The 15080-nt window shown below is 44.2% G+C and overlaps 1 protein-coding gene and 1 long non-coding RNA gene across 4 annotated transcripts in view; one reads left to right on the forward strand and one right to left on the reverse strand.

Moving 5' to 3' along the window:
* The window catches only part of CFLAR (CASP8 and FADD like apoptosis regulator), a 35953-nt gene extending 33611 nt beyond the window's left edge, over nucleotides 1-2342 (reverse strand). Inside the window, exon 1 of one of the 3 annotated variants that reach the window (XM_082196962.1) lies at nucleotides 2186-2342. The gene's annotated coding sequence lies outside the window, so the exon portion shown is untranslated. The remainder of the gene's footprint in view (nucleotides 1-2185) is intronic. The other 2 variants (XM_082196964.1, XM_082196963.1) reach the window with 2 other exon arrangements.
* A 502-nt stretch (nucleotides 2343-2844) lies between these two features.
* On the forward strand, nucleotides 2845-7551 carry LOC309525614. Its single transcript, XR_014216459.1, has 3 exons — nucleotides 2845-3020; nucleotides 4230-4332; nucleotides 7228-7551. It is a non-coding gene; the product is annotated as an uncharacterized lncRNA (long non-coding RNA).
* The last annotated feature ends 7529 nt before the right edge of the window (nucleotides 7552-15080 follow it).

Consider the following 15080-nt stretch of genomic DNA (forward strand, 5'->3'; position numbering starts at 1 on the left):
CCATCTTTTGACCAGTGAAGAGGTCTGGCTACACCCAAGTTGCTGGGAGAAACAGTTCGGGGATGGGCAGATTTCAGGCTTGCGAGACGTACTTTGTGTAAAATAGTGGTTCAGTGAGGGGACATATGTTAGGAATTCAGGAACCACATGCTCAGGCCAGAAATTGGTGGTCAATATTGGAACCAAGTCACACCTTTGACAGTTTTGTTGTTTCTAGACAACTGGGAGTCAGACACCCTTGTTGGTGATCTACTGCAAATCACCCAATTCCTGAACTGCATTTTTTCCTCCTCAGTCATGTACACATAATATATTTAAAGCAGTGGTGTCCAAACTTTTTTCAAAGAGGGACGGTTTTGATGAAGTGAAGGGCCATGGGGGCTGACCCCATAGGGGCCAGATTAAACCAACCGGTGGGCCGGATTAGGTCCCTGTTATGGACTTTGGACATGCCTGATTTAAAGCAAACACCTCTATAATTCCCAGAATTTTTTTTTTTTTGGGGGGAGGCTATGTGATGTACATATAACCCCTCTATTGCTAATTAGGATGTGGGGCTTTCCTCTGGGAAACTCACAAGAACTCCGGGCAAAAGAGGAAATAACTAATACTTCAAAATGACGTATGTAATCACATGCGCTTTCAAGCATGTGAATGAGAATTTCTCTTGAGGGGGAAAACGCTTGCTTTTGAATATAATTATGATTCAAACAGGAAACTCCAAATAGACACCTGTCTGGTAGAAAATAAACCTCCATACCGAAATCCTTTAAATATTATGCAGGTGGGGGATTTTTTGCCTACCCAACTTGTTCCAATCATTCATTTCTGCAATCTGAGCTAATACAATAAAGGATGTTATCAGAAACAGGCTTAATTGTAAATAACTGGATTTTTGTGCCTTTTCAAAAACCACTTTAAGTTAATGAATCTAGAATTAGGGTTCCAGACTGTTATGTTGCTTTGCTATGCATTCCTGCCATTGCATCGCTATTGTTGTGTTGAAATTGGCTCTTGGCATATTTACGTGGGAGTTTTCCGAAAACCCATTAAAGTGACCAGAACAACTGTTCACACTGAAATCATGCGCTCACTTATAAGGGATCTGTTACCTTCCAACAAAACCACTGGGGTAAAGATATCAACAGGATAGGAATGTTAAGAAATTTGATTATAATCGGAATATTGTTTTTTGAATAATGATATTGGAAAACTGCTACATTTAGTTACAAGGAAATTCAGATAGAAGAGATTAGAGGAAGTCAAGCAATATGTTTATGAAGTTGGAAGTTTAACTAATTAATTAACTTTTATTGTCTATGTGTTGGTGGTTATATTTTTGGTTATTATTTGCTATATTTGTTTTATTTCTTTTTTATTTTTATTTTCTTTTTGTTTCATTGGTTTTACAGTATGTGTTGTATTTGTATGAAACTTAATAAATATTATTGGGGGGGGGAGATATCAACAGGAAAGGGCTCTCACTGAGCTCATGTAAGTTTGTTTAAAAAAAGTCTCCTACGACTTTCTTCTCTTAGGGAAAGCAGACAAAGATAGAAAGGTTAAGTCATTCTCGTCACAGCCTCGGATGTTCCCTTTTCATCAAAGAATAACCCTTAAAATAAGAATAATGCTGGAGGAAACAGGGCAACGCGTAACGCCCTTCTAATGCGTATGTACTTTGGCCTGAAACAAAACCGAAACGGCGTCCGTGGCGCACAAAGCGCGCTTATCTTATCTTAAAAAAGAACAGCCCGATGCTGTTCTTTTTTTAATAAAAAGCGGTTTATGTCGCAGCTCTGACGTTAACCCTCGAAGTAGCCTTTCCTTACAAGCCGACTTCCTTAAAATAAAAATAAAAATCTTTCTTCAGAAGTATCCCCAACGTTTCATGGGGTCGAGAGCAGAGGAGCCGCAGCTGGTACCTCTCCAAAGAGGAGAGACGCGGTGCGGAAACTTGCGGGCGCGCGATTCGGCGGGGCTTACTTCCGAGTAAACCCGCATGGGCTCGCGAGAAACGGGCGTCGATCCCTCCTCCTCCTCCTCCTCCTCCTCCCACCCCGTTCACACGACTTGGGAGTTATTCCAAGCCGCACTTTCAGAAGCAGCCCGGTTTTGGCTTGCGGATCCTTTTTCTCACCGCGCGCCTTACAAAGCGCGCCATGCCAGCGACACCGCTCCTTACCTCTGAGCAAGTCCTACTCGCGCAACCTCCCCTCTCGATCCGCGATCCGCGGTGGCTTCCCCTTCTCAAGATGGCAGTTTCCAAACTTCGGCGTCCGCCATTACCCGTTCTGACGAACAACAGCCTTGTTGGCGAGGCTCCCTTTTTGGGGAGTGGCTCGCAGTTCCTGCGCAAACCAGAAGAGCGAGTCAGCTTCCTTTCCACGCGCAAGGAAGCCCCGACGGCACGCAACCGGATCGGACCGCAAAGGCTTAGCAAATAATATTTAAAAAAGGGAAACAAATGCTCCAGAGCTTCCTCTAGAACAAAACTGGACGATTTCCTCTTTCCCGCGCCAATACTGAATGGAAGAGTCATTCAAAAGCAGTGGTTGGGGGCGGGCAGTGGTATTCCCTAGAGGGGCGCAGAAAGAATAAATAACTGACTTTTCAAAGCTGGTATCCTTGGATCAAGTTCAGCCATTTTGTTGAGTTAACTTTTTAATTGGATTTGGAACAAATGGGCAGTTCCGATTTTGCGTTTAATTATGGACTGTGTTGCAATCTTTCCTTAGTGGGTTGTGGGAAGATTTGTGTTACCTACTGAAGTTCGCCCTGGGCCAGCAGGGAGATACTGTAGGTAGTTTTCACTCAGGTCCACATATGCAAATAAGGGATTGAAAGTGACGTTCAGTGATTGGATAGTTACAGAAAGTGTTACAGTTGCGTTGTAGTGGAGCTCTATATAAGCAGGCTGACTGAACCGTTCAGTTCTGTTCTGGCCTGTGAATAAACAAGAGCTGTTTGAAGAATTGCTGTGTCGTCTGATATGTTCACCCACAACTTAACAGTTTGTAGTTACGTTTGTGGTTGGGGAAAGGTTATGCTTGGGACAGTGAGGTTTATGATGCAACGTTTGTATGTGCGAGAATATATGTGTGTGTGTGTGTGTGTGTGTGTGTGTATATGTATGTGTGGGGTCACGAAGAGTCGGACACGACTAAATGACTAAACAACAATGTATATATGTATGTATGTATATATGTGTGTATGTGTGTGTATGTATATATATAACCTCCTTTGGGAGGTATTAGAATTTTATTTGCCGGTTTTAGATAGATTCCGCCTCGCTGCCTGAAATTTGTTACTTTGCAAGAGCTTTTTCCTCCCACAAACCACAACGGAAGTCAAATTAAAGCAAAAGAGGAGGAGAGGATGCAAGCCAGGAACCGAAAACATCAATGAACTTGAAGCACTTTACAAGGGGAAATATTATTATTATTCTTAGGCTGCAGTTATAGACACACTGTTTTTATATCTATCCCTCCCAAAGGAGCCCAAGGTACCAAACAATAATACTTGAGAATTGTCACTGAGCATAGAAGGGGCTGACTTCTCAGTAAACAAAAGGATTGTACTGTTAGTACAGGAAACACTGATCCATAGGAAACACTGCATGTCTGCTCAGAGGTTAAGTCCCACAGAGTGCACTGGGGCTCACTCCCAGGTAAGTGGAGGTAGGATTGCAGCCTCAGGGGTAGGTGGGGGGAGACGACCCCATTAGGGGACCTTACAACAGTTTGGAGTTGCTTGGCAAGCTCCCTTCCACATTAAGGCTGCAATCATGCACAAGGCTTACTGAGGAAGAAGAGTTTGGATTTGATATCCTGCTTTATCACTACCCATAGGAGTCTCAGAGCGGCTAACATTCTCCTTTCCCTTCTTCCCCCACAACAAACACTCTGGGAGGTGAATGGGGCTGAGAGACTTCAGAGAAGTGTGACTGGCCCAAGGTCACCCAGCAGCTGCATGTGGAGGAGCGGAGACGCGAACCCGGTTCACCAGATTACGAGTCCACCGCTCTTAACCACTACACCACACTGGCTCTCCAGTCATTTGTTTTTGAGTAAATATGTTATAGGATTGGCCTCCACAGAATTGCAGGACTCATCGCCACAGGTTATTCTAGCAACCTTCCCTCGTTTCTTAAACTTTAAAAATACATGTTTAGCAAAATGCAGAATGTTTTACAATATTCTTTTATTATTATTATTGCCATTTTACAGATAGGACGCTGAGACTCAAAGAGTGACTTTGCCACTGAGACCATCCATGGCTGAGATGAGAGATGAGCTTTTTTCGAGCACAACTTTCTACCACTTTAGTAAGGTAATGTTGGTTTCCATTACAACACCGGGGCTTCGTTGGTCTGTCGTAGCAACAGAGCTATGTTTTACTTTAAAGGCTGAGAAATATATTGTGGGACGACTTTTCCCATTCTAGAAAATTCATACGGCAGAATTTAAAGTTTTGCTACTCCAAGTTAATTTATTCAAGTATAAATTGAATAAAATTGGGAGACAATATTTGTCTGACAAGTGGGATAAGCATCTAATAAAATAACAAGGTACATAATGGAGAGTTTTAGTTTGATTCTTATTCTCCATTTTAAAATTGTTTTAAAGGAACCCCTAGACAAATCCATCTGTTAATCACTTTTCACACCCTATTAATGCAAAACAGGTTTTGGTTTCACAAAGTTTAAACAATAATAATAGTAGTAATAATTATATACGGTGCCCATCTGGCTGGGTTTTCCCAGCTACTCTGGGTGGCTCCCAACAACAGCAATAATAATAATAATAATAATAATAATAATAATAATAATAATAATAATAATGTGATAAAACATCAACCATTAAAACTTCCATAAATAGGGCTGCCTTCAGATGTCTTCTAAAAGTCAGATAGTTGTTTATTTCCTTGACATCTGATGGGACCCTCTGCCTGGCTCCCTGTAACCTCACTTCTTGCAGTGAGAAGTGAATTTGGACTTTACTCATGGATTTCAATGTGACCTTTAATTGCTACCTGTTGTTTAGTTTCCTTTGTTCCTTATTCAAACCCTACTTGCAAATATTTACACATATAAGCAATCATTAGCTATTTCAGTACTCTACAGTCTCAATGATAAATTTACCAGTCAGTATTTAACAATGCAATCCTCTGCATATTTACTCAGAAGTAAGCACCATTGTATTTGACAGAGCTTACTCATGGACATGCATGCATAGAGCTGATCTAATAATTTAGATGTAAGGTGTTTTCCTCCAACTTTACTGCAGAACGGCATTGACAGTGCAATGCTATAGCAAGTCTACTCAGAAGTAAATCCCATTGAGTTCAGAGGGGCTTACTTCCACATAAGCTGCTATAAGATTGAATCTAAAATGACTTAAATTTGATTGCTTAGGTCTTGCACTGTAAAAAACTGCTTCTTTTCCCTTATGGGGTACCCAAGAGCCCATATAGAGTCCTTTTGTAGGTTCTCTATCGGTAGGAGAAAATAACAGAGAACAACCAAAGAATATTGAGAAGCAAAGTAGCTAGTAAGCCCGATCTTTATTAACTGTTGCAACAGGGTGCTCCCCCACATGCAGGGAAGAGGAGGAGGACCTCGAACAATGGCGTGCAAGGCCTTATATATCCATTTTGAAATTCCCTGCCCTGGAGCTCCAGACCACCACTCCATACATCATACACACATCAGAGAAAAGGCGGTCTACAACAGAAATTTGAGTGTTGTTGTTTTTCCTGTCTGCCAGGTTATCTGATACAGTGGTACCTCAGGTTAAGTACTTAATTCGTTCCGGAGTTCCGTTCTTAACCTGAATCTGTTCTTAACCGGAAGCACCACTTTAGCTAATGGGGCCTCCTGCTGCCGCCGCGCCGCTGGAGCACAATTTCTGTTCTCATCCTGAAGCAAAGTTCTTAACCTGAAGCACTATTTCTGGGTTAGCAGAGTCTGTAACCTGAAGCGCATGTAACCTGAAGCATATGTAACCCGAGGTACCACTGTAATGCCTTATCAGATTGCCTTTTCTGGTAGTCTGGCCATTCCTTTGAGATGGTAATTACTTAATTCCCGAGACAATTGGAAGGTTTTTTCATTTCCTCCCTCCTTGCAGAGAAACATTTGGTCAGTTTGGGATTTAAAATGGTTTCAGGACTGTCTTCCTGTGCTGCTTCAGACATGTGGTTTATATATTTATGTACCTGTTTGCTTGGTACATTTATGAACATTTATTATGTATCAAAGACCTTAAAATTAGGATGACGCCTCTGAATATGGTGCTTCTACAGTGGTGCCCCGCAAGATGAACGCCTCGCAAGACGGAAAACCCACTAGACGAAAGGGTTTTCCGTTTTGGAGGTGCTTCGCAAAACGAATTTCCCTATGGGCTTCCTTCGCAAGACGAAAGCCCATAGGGAAATCTCCGGGACAGCGGGGAAGCGCAGCGCGTCTTCCCCACTGTCCTCGGACCTCCTCCGAAGGCTGGCGGTGGGGAGAAAAGCCCTTCTCCCCGAGCCAACCTTCGGAAGGCTCCTCCGAAGGCTGGCGGTGGGGAGAAAAGCCCTTCTCCCCGCGCCAGCCTTCGGAAGGCTGCTCCGAAGGCTGGCGGTGGGGCGGAAAGCCCTTCTCCCCGCACCAGCCTTCGGAAGGCTCCTCCGAAGGCTGGCGGTGGGGCGGAAAGCCCTTCTCCCCGCACCAGCCTTCGGAAGGCTCCTCCGAAGGCTGGCGGTGGGGAGAAAAGCCCTTCTCCCCGCGCCAGCCTTCGGAAGGCTGCTCCGAAGGCTGGCGGTGGGGCGGAAAGCCCTTCTCCCCACGCCAGCCTTCGGATGGCTGTCCTGAAGACTTGCGGTGGGAGGAGGGTTTTCCTTCCCACCGCCAACATTCAGAATGCTGTTCTGAATGTTGGCGGTGGGGAGGAAAAACCCTCCTCCCACCGCAAGCCCCGGGAACAGAGGAGAAACGCTGCGCCCCTTCCCCTCTGTTCCCGTACCTGTCCTGAAGGCTTGCGGTGGGGAGAAAAGCCCTTCTCCGCACCGCCAGCCTGGCAAGCGGTTTCCATAGGAACGCATTAATTGATTTTCAATGCATTCCTATGGGAAACCGTGCTTCGCAAGACGAAAAACTCGCAAGAAGAAAAAACTTGCGGAACGAATTAATTTCGTCTTGCGAGGCACCACTGTATTTAGAAATTATGGTTTGTAGCTGTTCAGACCATCAGTGAGAGAGGAAGCTGAAGTCAGACATTATCATTCCTGGATATAGCCTTCCTGCCAGCTATTGACTACCATCACAGTCTGCTGGGAGAGGAAGTATAGTGGTACCTCAGGTTAAGTACTTAATTCGTTCTGGAGGCCTGTTCTTAACCTGAAACTGTTCTTAACCTGAAGCACCACTTTAGCTAATGGGGCCTCCTGCTGCTGCTGCACCGCCGGAGCACGATTTCTGTTCTTATCCTGAAGCAAAGTTCTTAACCTGAAGCATTATTTCTAGGTTAGCGGAGTCTGTAACCTGAAGCGTATGTAACCTGAGGTACCACTGTAGCAGCTTTTCCATTGTTCCTTGACATGTTGAATTTCTTCCTGCGGAACTTTACAAATAAGAAATAATCCCTGATGGGGCTTTCCCCCCTTCTCCTTCCCAATCCATTTTCCTTTCATGCTGCCTTTTGAGACTGTAAACGTGAAGGCGGGGACTGCTTTATTTCTGATCTTTGTAAGCAGCCTAGGGAGTCTTTTGTAGCTTGAAAAGTGAGGCAAAAATGCTCTTTTTTAAAAAAAGGAACAAGCCTAGCCCCCATTCATTTTGTGTAATGGCGATTGCCCCATCTTGCATCAGTTTATTTCATAAGAATGCGTTTTTTTGGATTAAGTTCTTCTTTTTCTCAGTCCTAAGCTTACTCTCTGTCTGTATTTTTGGGTGACCCTGCATTGTACAACAACAACAATTTATTACTTATACCCCGCCCATCTAGCTGGGCCTCCCCAGCCACTCTGGGCGGTTTCCAACAGGATATTAAAAACACAGTAAAACATCAAACATTAAAAACTTCCCTAAACAGGGCTGCTTTCAGATGTTACAAGAGAGAACTGGCTCATCATGGTTATACTTCTGTATAAACACCTGTTACATCAAACACAGTCCTGCTGCACCTTAGGCATATATATCTGACAGGTACAGTGGTACCTTGGGTTACATACACTTCAGGTTACATACGCTTCAGGTTACAGACTCCACTAACCCAGAAATAGTGCTTCAGGTTAAGAACTTTGCTTCAGGATGAGAACAGAAATCGGGCTCCGGCGGCACAGCAGCAGCAGGAGGCCCCATTAGCTAAAGTGGTGCTTCAGGTTTAGAACAGTTTCAGTTTAAGAACGGACCTCCGGATCGAATTAAGTACCGTATTTTTTGCACCATAACACTCACTTTTTTCCTCCTAAAAAGTAAGGGAAAATGTCTGTGCGTGTTATGGAGGGAATGCCTACGGGTGGCATGCCTACAGATTTTCCTCCTCTAAAAACTATATGCGTGTTATGGTCGGGTGCGTGTTATAGAGCGAAAAATACGGTACTTAACCTGAGGTACCACTGTTTCTGGACATCCTTTGACATGTAAACTTAGGCAGTGACCATTTTAGATGCGTCAAATTGTCAAATTTGGACCCGGGAAAAAGTAGGATAGGGGTCAGGGCAAGCTTACATGCTCTCTGCCAAGGCGTGCGGGGGCCATGAATGGAAACCCCACACAAAATGGCTGCCGGCGATACAGCAGAAGTAAAGAAGTTCATTAATGAGCCCATGCAAGTTGTATGTGGGCGCTGTTATGCTCGATGCGTGAAACAAGGGGCAGCAGGCAGGGTGTATACACGAGAAATGTGAGGCCAAGAAGCAAGCCGGTGGCTGATATCGAGGAACGACAACCTGCTGTTTATATTTCTCATTCACTGATATCATAACTTTCTAATGTTGTTTTATGTTTACAAGGTAATGTTTTATTCCCAATAGTATAGGTTTTACGCAGAGAAACTAATTTTTTAAAATAACATTACTGGACATTGTCAGAATGTAAAATTATAATTCGTTGGTTTTCCAGGAGCAGTGCTTTTTAATCAAATGTAGATTTACCAAGATAAGTGTTGTCCAGTCACAAAACGAATAAGTTTGAATTCCTCACACTCAAAAACATATTTTTAAGACCCCTCAACTGATGAAATTTTCAAAAATTAAGTTTTGCCCTTTAAAATGGCACACCCTAATTATTATGTTTGTACAGTTCATTTGGATCATGTCTCAGGGCTTTCTTCCAGTTCTAATCTAAAGCAAATAAAAAAAAAATTAAAAAAAATCCTTCCAGCATACACACGAAAGCTCATACCATGACAACCTTATTTGGTCTCTAAGGTGCTACTGGAAGGATTTTTTTTTTTTTTAAAAAATTATTTTGTTTTGACTATGGCAGACCAACACAGCTACCTACCTGTAACTAGAACTAAAGCAAATAAAACAGGATCCTTGAAACAAGGTAGGGGCTACATGATATCCTTCTCTCGTAATTCAGGGAGCAAGAAAACAGCAGTTTACAAAACATAAAAACCGTTACATTAAGTTGCCACGCAGTGGCTTAAAATTGGCAAAGCAGCAGTCATGATTTACTGCCTCGTGCATTAAAACTGCCTCCAGGGAAAGTGGTTATTGTAAAAGCTTCCTCACCAATAATGAAACTGCTGGCAAAGGAAAATATACTCCTGCAAAAAATAAAAAATAAAAATCAGAACTGTGTTGCAAGCAGTCTAGCACGCAAGAGCCCCTGTCTGAGGTCAAATTTAATATCTGTTTCCAATTCCCAACGTTCATGCTGCCAGAAAACAGGAAAACGGGACCAGGAAAACAGAAGCAAGCAAAAGTGGGGAGCCTCTGTTTATGGAGCGAGGTTCTTTTTGCATGAGGAGCATTGTTAGTGAGCTGGAACAATGTCTGTCCACAGAGAAGCCCGCTTCATCCTGCAACTGGCTGGCCAGTGAAAGACAAGCTGAGCAGCGTGCCAAATCTTTAAGTGCTCCTTCATAATCTCAGTGCTCCCTGCCGTCGCTGTAATCCGGCTTCCCTTTTTGTGAATGCAGCCAAGAAGAAATTTCCCTTAAAAAAAATAATTCTGGAAAGAGTTATATGAGAGTAGGCCCTCCATAGCAGGTGTGGCCAACCTTTATGGACATTTCAGATTTTGAGAGGGTGCTGGGGCACCAGTCAAGAAATAGCAGCTGTTGTAAACAAAAATCTGCCCTTTTTCCCTTATGGGGTATCCAAGAGCCCATATAGAGTCCTTACGTAGGTTCCCTATTGGTAGGAGAAAATAACAGAGGCCAGTCAGAGAATACTGAGAAGCAAAGCAGCTAGTAAGCCTGATCTTTATTAACTGTTGCAACAGGGTGTTCCCCCACACGTAGGAGAGAGGAGGACCCCGAGCCATGCGTGCAAGCCCTTATATAGACATTTTAAATTTCCCGCCCTGGAGTCCAAGACCACCCCCAGAAACATCACACATACATCACAGAAAAGGCGGTCTACAACAGAAATCTGAGTGCCTTCATAGAATCATAGAATCATAGAGTTGGAATAGACCACAAGGGCCATCGAGTCCAACCCCCTGCCGAGCAGGAAACACCATCAACCTGTCTGCCAGGTTACCTGTTAATGGTCACTTGGCTGGATTACCTGGGGAGCCTGGCCATTCTTTTGTAATGATAATACTTAATTCCTGAGCCAGGTCACAGGCTCACCCTATTCACGCCTTAAATGTGCCCTTAAGGCAGGATTTGTGAGGATAGAGATAATGGGCAGATTTCTGCATTTCCTTTGACCTTGTAGAGAAAGATTTGAGGTGGCTGAAGGAGTCAAAATGGCTTTAGGACTTTTCCTGTGGGTTTTGAATATGTGGTTTATATATATGTGTGTTTGCTTGGTACATTTATGAACATTTAATTTATATGTGTGTGTGTGTGTGTGTGTGTAAAGGGACCCCTGACCATTAGGTCCAGTCATGACCGACTCTGGTGTTGCGGTGCTCATCTCGCTTTATTGGCCGAGGGAGCCGCCGTTTGTCCACAGACAGCTTCCGGGTCATGTGGCCAGCATGACTAAGCCGCTTCTGGCAAACCAGAGCAGTACACGGAAACGCCGTTTACCTTCCCGCTGGAGTGGTACCTATTTATCTACTTGCACTTTGACGTGCTTTCGAACTGCTAGGTTGGCAGGAGCAGAGACTGAGCAACGGGAGCTCACCCCGTCGCGGGGATTCGAACCACCAACCTTCTGATCGGCAAGTCCTAGGCTCTGTGGTTTAACCCACAGTGCCACCCACGTCACATATATGTATGTAAAGGGACCCCTGACCATTAGGTCCATATGTATGACATAATAATTATTATAACACAGCACATTACTGGCAACCTAGATTGGCACTTCAAATCATCAGGTATCGTTCACTGTTCCACTAGAGAAATGCTCAAAGAAGTGCCTTTTAACGTGCCACAGGGGTTGCAATTTCAGCCACCACCCTCTGTCCAAACTGCATTTTCCAGGCTCTACATCTTCAGGCTGAGAGTGATCGGGGTTTATAAATATTGCATTGCTCATAATCTTAATGCCAACTATTTTGTTGAAAACAACGTCTGCTGAAGGACAGTCACGAGAGGGATCAAACGGGGAGGCCTTTGAGATAGGGGTCAAAGTGGTCTAATGAAAAACGCGAATGACGTTTCACAGAAGATCCATGCTCAATCATTAACGCCTCCTTTGCAAGCGTACAAATAATGCATCACATTGTTCAGATGCAGCTGTCTCAGCCCATAGTATACTTACTGAGGAATAAGTAAGTATTGATTTATATTTATATTATATACAGGCCTCGGTCCTGTATACCTGAAGGAGCGTCTCCACCCCCATCGTTCAGCCCGGACACTGAGATCCAGCGCCGAGGGTCTTCTGGGGGTTCCCTCACTGCGAGAAGTGAGGTTACAGGGAACCAGGCAGAGGGCCTTCTCGGTAGTGGCGCCCACCCTGTGGAACGCCCACCCATCAGATGTGAAGGAAATAAGCAGCTATCCTGTCTTTAAAAGACATCTGAAGGCAGCCCTGTTTAGGGAAGTTTTTAATATTTAATGCTGTATTGTTTTTAACACTTGATTGGAAGCCGCCCAGAGTGGCTGGGGAAACTCAGCCAGATGGGTGGGGTATAAATAATAAATTATTATTATTAGCCTCATTTAACTAAATAGGGTATATTTCCAGGGCATATACTCAGTGAGGAATGTTTGGGATTGTGCTATTGAACAATTGCGTAATAGAGAAACACTATTGGTTCATTTCAGAAACTTAAATTGCCATCTGCTGGCTTCACTATGTCACGTGCTCCAGGGCATTGTGGGAAATTTAATATGGTGGTGGTGGGGTGTTACCTGTGGGGTAGCTGGGTTGTTGGGGGTCGCCTTGCTAAGGCCCCCCCCCTCAACCCTGTCCAGCTATACAGTGGTACCTCGGGTTACATACGCTTCAGGTTACATTCGCTTCAGGTTACAGACTCCGCTAACCCAGAAATAGTGCTTCAGGTTAAGAACTTTGCTTCAAGATGAGAACAGAAATCGTGCTCCGGCGGCGCAGCAGCAGCAGGAGGCCCCATTAACTAAAGTGGTGCTTCAGACTAAGAACAGACCTCCGGAACAAATTAAGTACTTAACCTGAGGTACCACTGTACTGACATTGTCTGCTTCTGGGTTCAGTTCTAAATCCTGGCCTTAATCTTTAAGGCTACTCTGAAAATGATTGAAAAGGTACAAATAAAACGAAATGGTCTGGAACCAGGATATCTTAAGAATATATATATACACACACACACACACACACACACACACACACACACACACCATTGTCCTGAGTTAGATACACCACTAGCCAGAGATAAGATTAAAATAACCTATGTAATGTAAGCAGTGTGTGTATCTTCCCATCCTTTTGCTTAGATCAGCCAGCCAGTTCTGACTGACGTCCACTCTATTTTTAGACCCTTGTGTCTGGCACAAGCTCTCGTGTTGTTGTGCTCCGCTGCCAACATGTGAGATCTCTAGATCCCTGTAGCTATCGGTGTTTGTGAACCCTGATCTGTACAGTGATCACGTTACTGCTTGTGTGACAGCTGTTTTCATTTGCAGGGCAGTCGCCGCTGCTTATGGGCTACATACAGGCAGCTAAATTTCTTCAAGAATCGAAAGTTCTTGAAAATAAAGCAACATAAAAAAAAACAGCCTTCAACTTAAAATCTGTAATAGAGCATTGTATGTATGCTGGGAGGGACACTAGCATTTTTGTAATGTTGTGAGCGGTTTAGTATGTCTCGTTTCATAAGCTTTTCAGCCTTTGCTTAACTATGCGTGCTTCTTAAAGGAAGTGCTCTGAATACGAATAGCGTTAATGCAGTATATTGCAAGTAATGGAAGTATTTAAATGTCCGCTATCTCAGAATCCTTTCCAAAAAGGCATACGGCAGGTCATATCTTGGAGGTCCCAGGACACAGAGAGGTTAGGCTGGCCTCAACCAGAACCAGGGCTTTTTCGGCTGTGGCTCCGATCTGGTGGAACACTCTGCCACAAGAGACTAGGGCCCTGCGGGACTTGACATCTTTCTGCAGGGCCTGCAAGACAGAGCTGTTCCACCAGGCCTTTGGCCAGGGCACAGCCTGACTCCCTCCTTTGGTAATCCTCACAGAACTCTAGCCCAATGGTTGCCATTAATTTGATTTGAATTAATTTTATAATGAAATGATTTTAGAATGTTGTATTATTTTATTGTTGTTAGCCGCCCTGAGCCCAGCTTCGGCTGGGGAGGGTGGGATATAAATAAAAATTTATTATTCTTATTATTATATCTTCTCCAAACAGCAGATGCTGGGACTGAGGATGCATTTATACAGGAGAGGGCCTGTAATAAGAAAGTAGCAGCTGATTGGAATGGGGTTGTAAGGCGAGGTAAAGTTTCACAACAAAAGTACAGCCGAAAGTATGGTGTAGTGGTTACAAACTTGGACTAGGACTTGAAAGACCGGGATTCAAATATTCAGTCAAACATGAAGCCTATTGTGTGTTACTGGGCCAGATACATTCCATCAGCCCAAGCAACTTCACAGGGTGGTTGTGATGATGAAAGAAAGGGAGGAGGGAAGAACATTTTGTACGCCACCTTGGAGGCAATGTATAAACGTAACAATAAAATAAAATGACATGTCATCTTTCCTGGTTTTGACACTAGAGAAACTCACATTCAAATCCCAGGGTGGCCTTGAAGGCTACTTGTGTTGCCTTGGGTATGTCTGCACTTCTCTGCTGGATCTCCAAAGGGCTGTTATGAATTGATGGTAGAGATGAGGCAGCATTGTCCTTACCCATCCTTAGCAAGTTGGATGGAAGCACAGAGTATTAGCTGTTACCCGAGTGCAACAGTGGTCTTCCCACCTGTAACTTCCAGCAACTGGTATTCAGAGACATGCTGCCTCAAGATAGTAAAGGCAAAGGTTGCCATCATGGCTAGTAGCTAAAGGTAAAAGGACCCCTGACCATTAGGTCCAGTCATGGCCGACTCTGGGGTTGCGCCGCTCATCTCACTTTATTGGCTGAGGGAGCCAGCGTACAGCTTCCGGGTCATGTGGCCAGCATGACTAAGCCGCTTCTGGCAAACCAGAGCAGCACACAGAAATGCCATTTACCTTCCCGCCTATTTATCTACTTGCACTTTGACATGCTTTCGAACTGGCAGGAGCTGGGACCGAGCAATGGGAGCTCACCCCGTGGCGGGGATTCGAACCGCCGACCTTCTGATCAGCAAGTCCTAGGCTCTGTGGTTTAACCCACAGCGCCACCTGCATCCCAGTAGCTAGTAGCTACTGATCATCAACTCATCTGACCAGTCCTCTTTTAGAGGCATCCCAACTTGGTGCCCATCACTGCCTCCTTTGGATAGCAGATTTCAGCTTGACAACTTGCTGTGTGACTAAGTGTTTTCTGTTGCCTCCTGAATCTTC

The sequence above is a fragment of the Podarcis vaucheri genome (genome assembly GCF_965113315.1).
Source record: "Podarcis vaucheri genome assembly, chromosome: 1".
Classification (NCBI taxonomy): Eukaryota; Metazoa; Chordata; class Lepidosauria; order Squamata; family Lacertidae; genus Podarcis; species Podarcis vaucheri.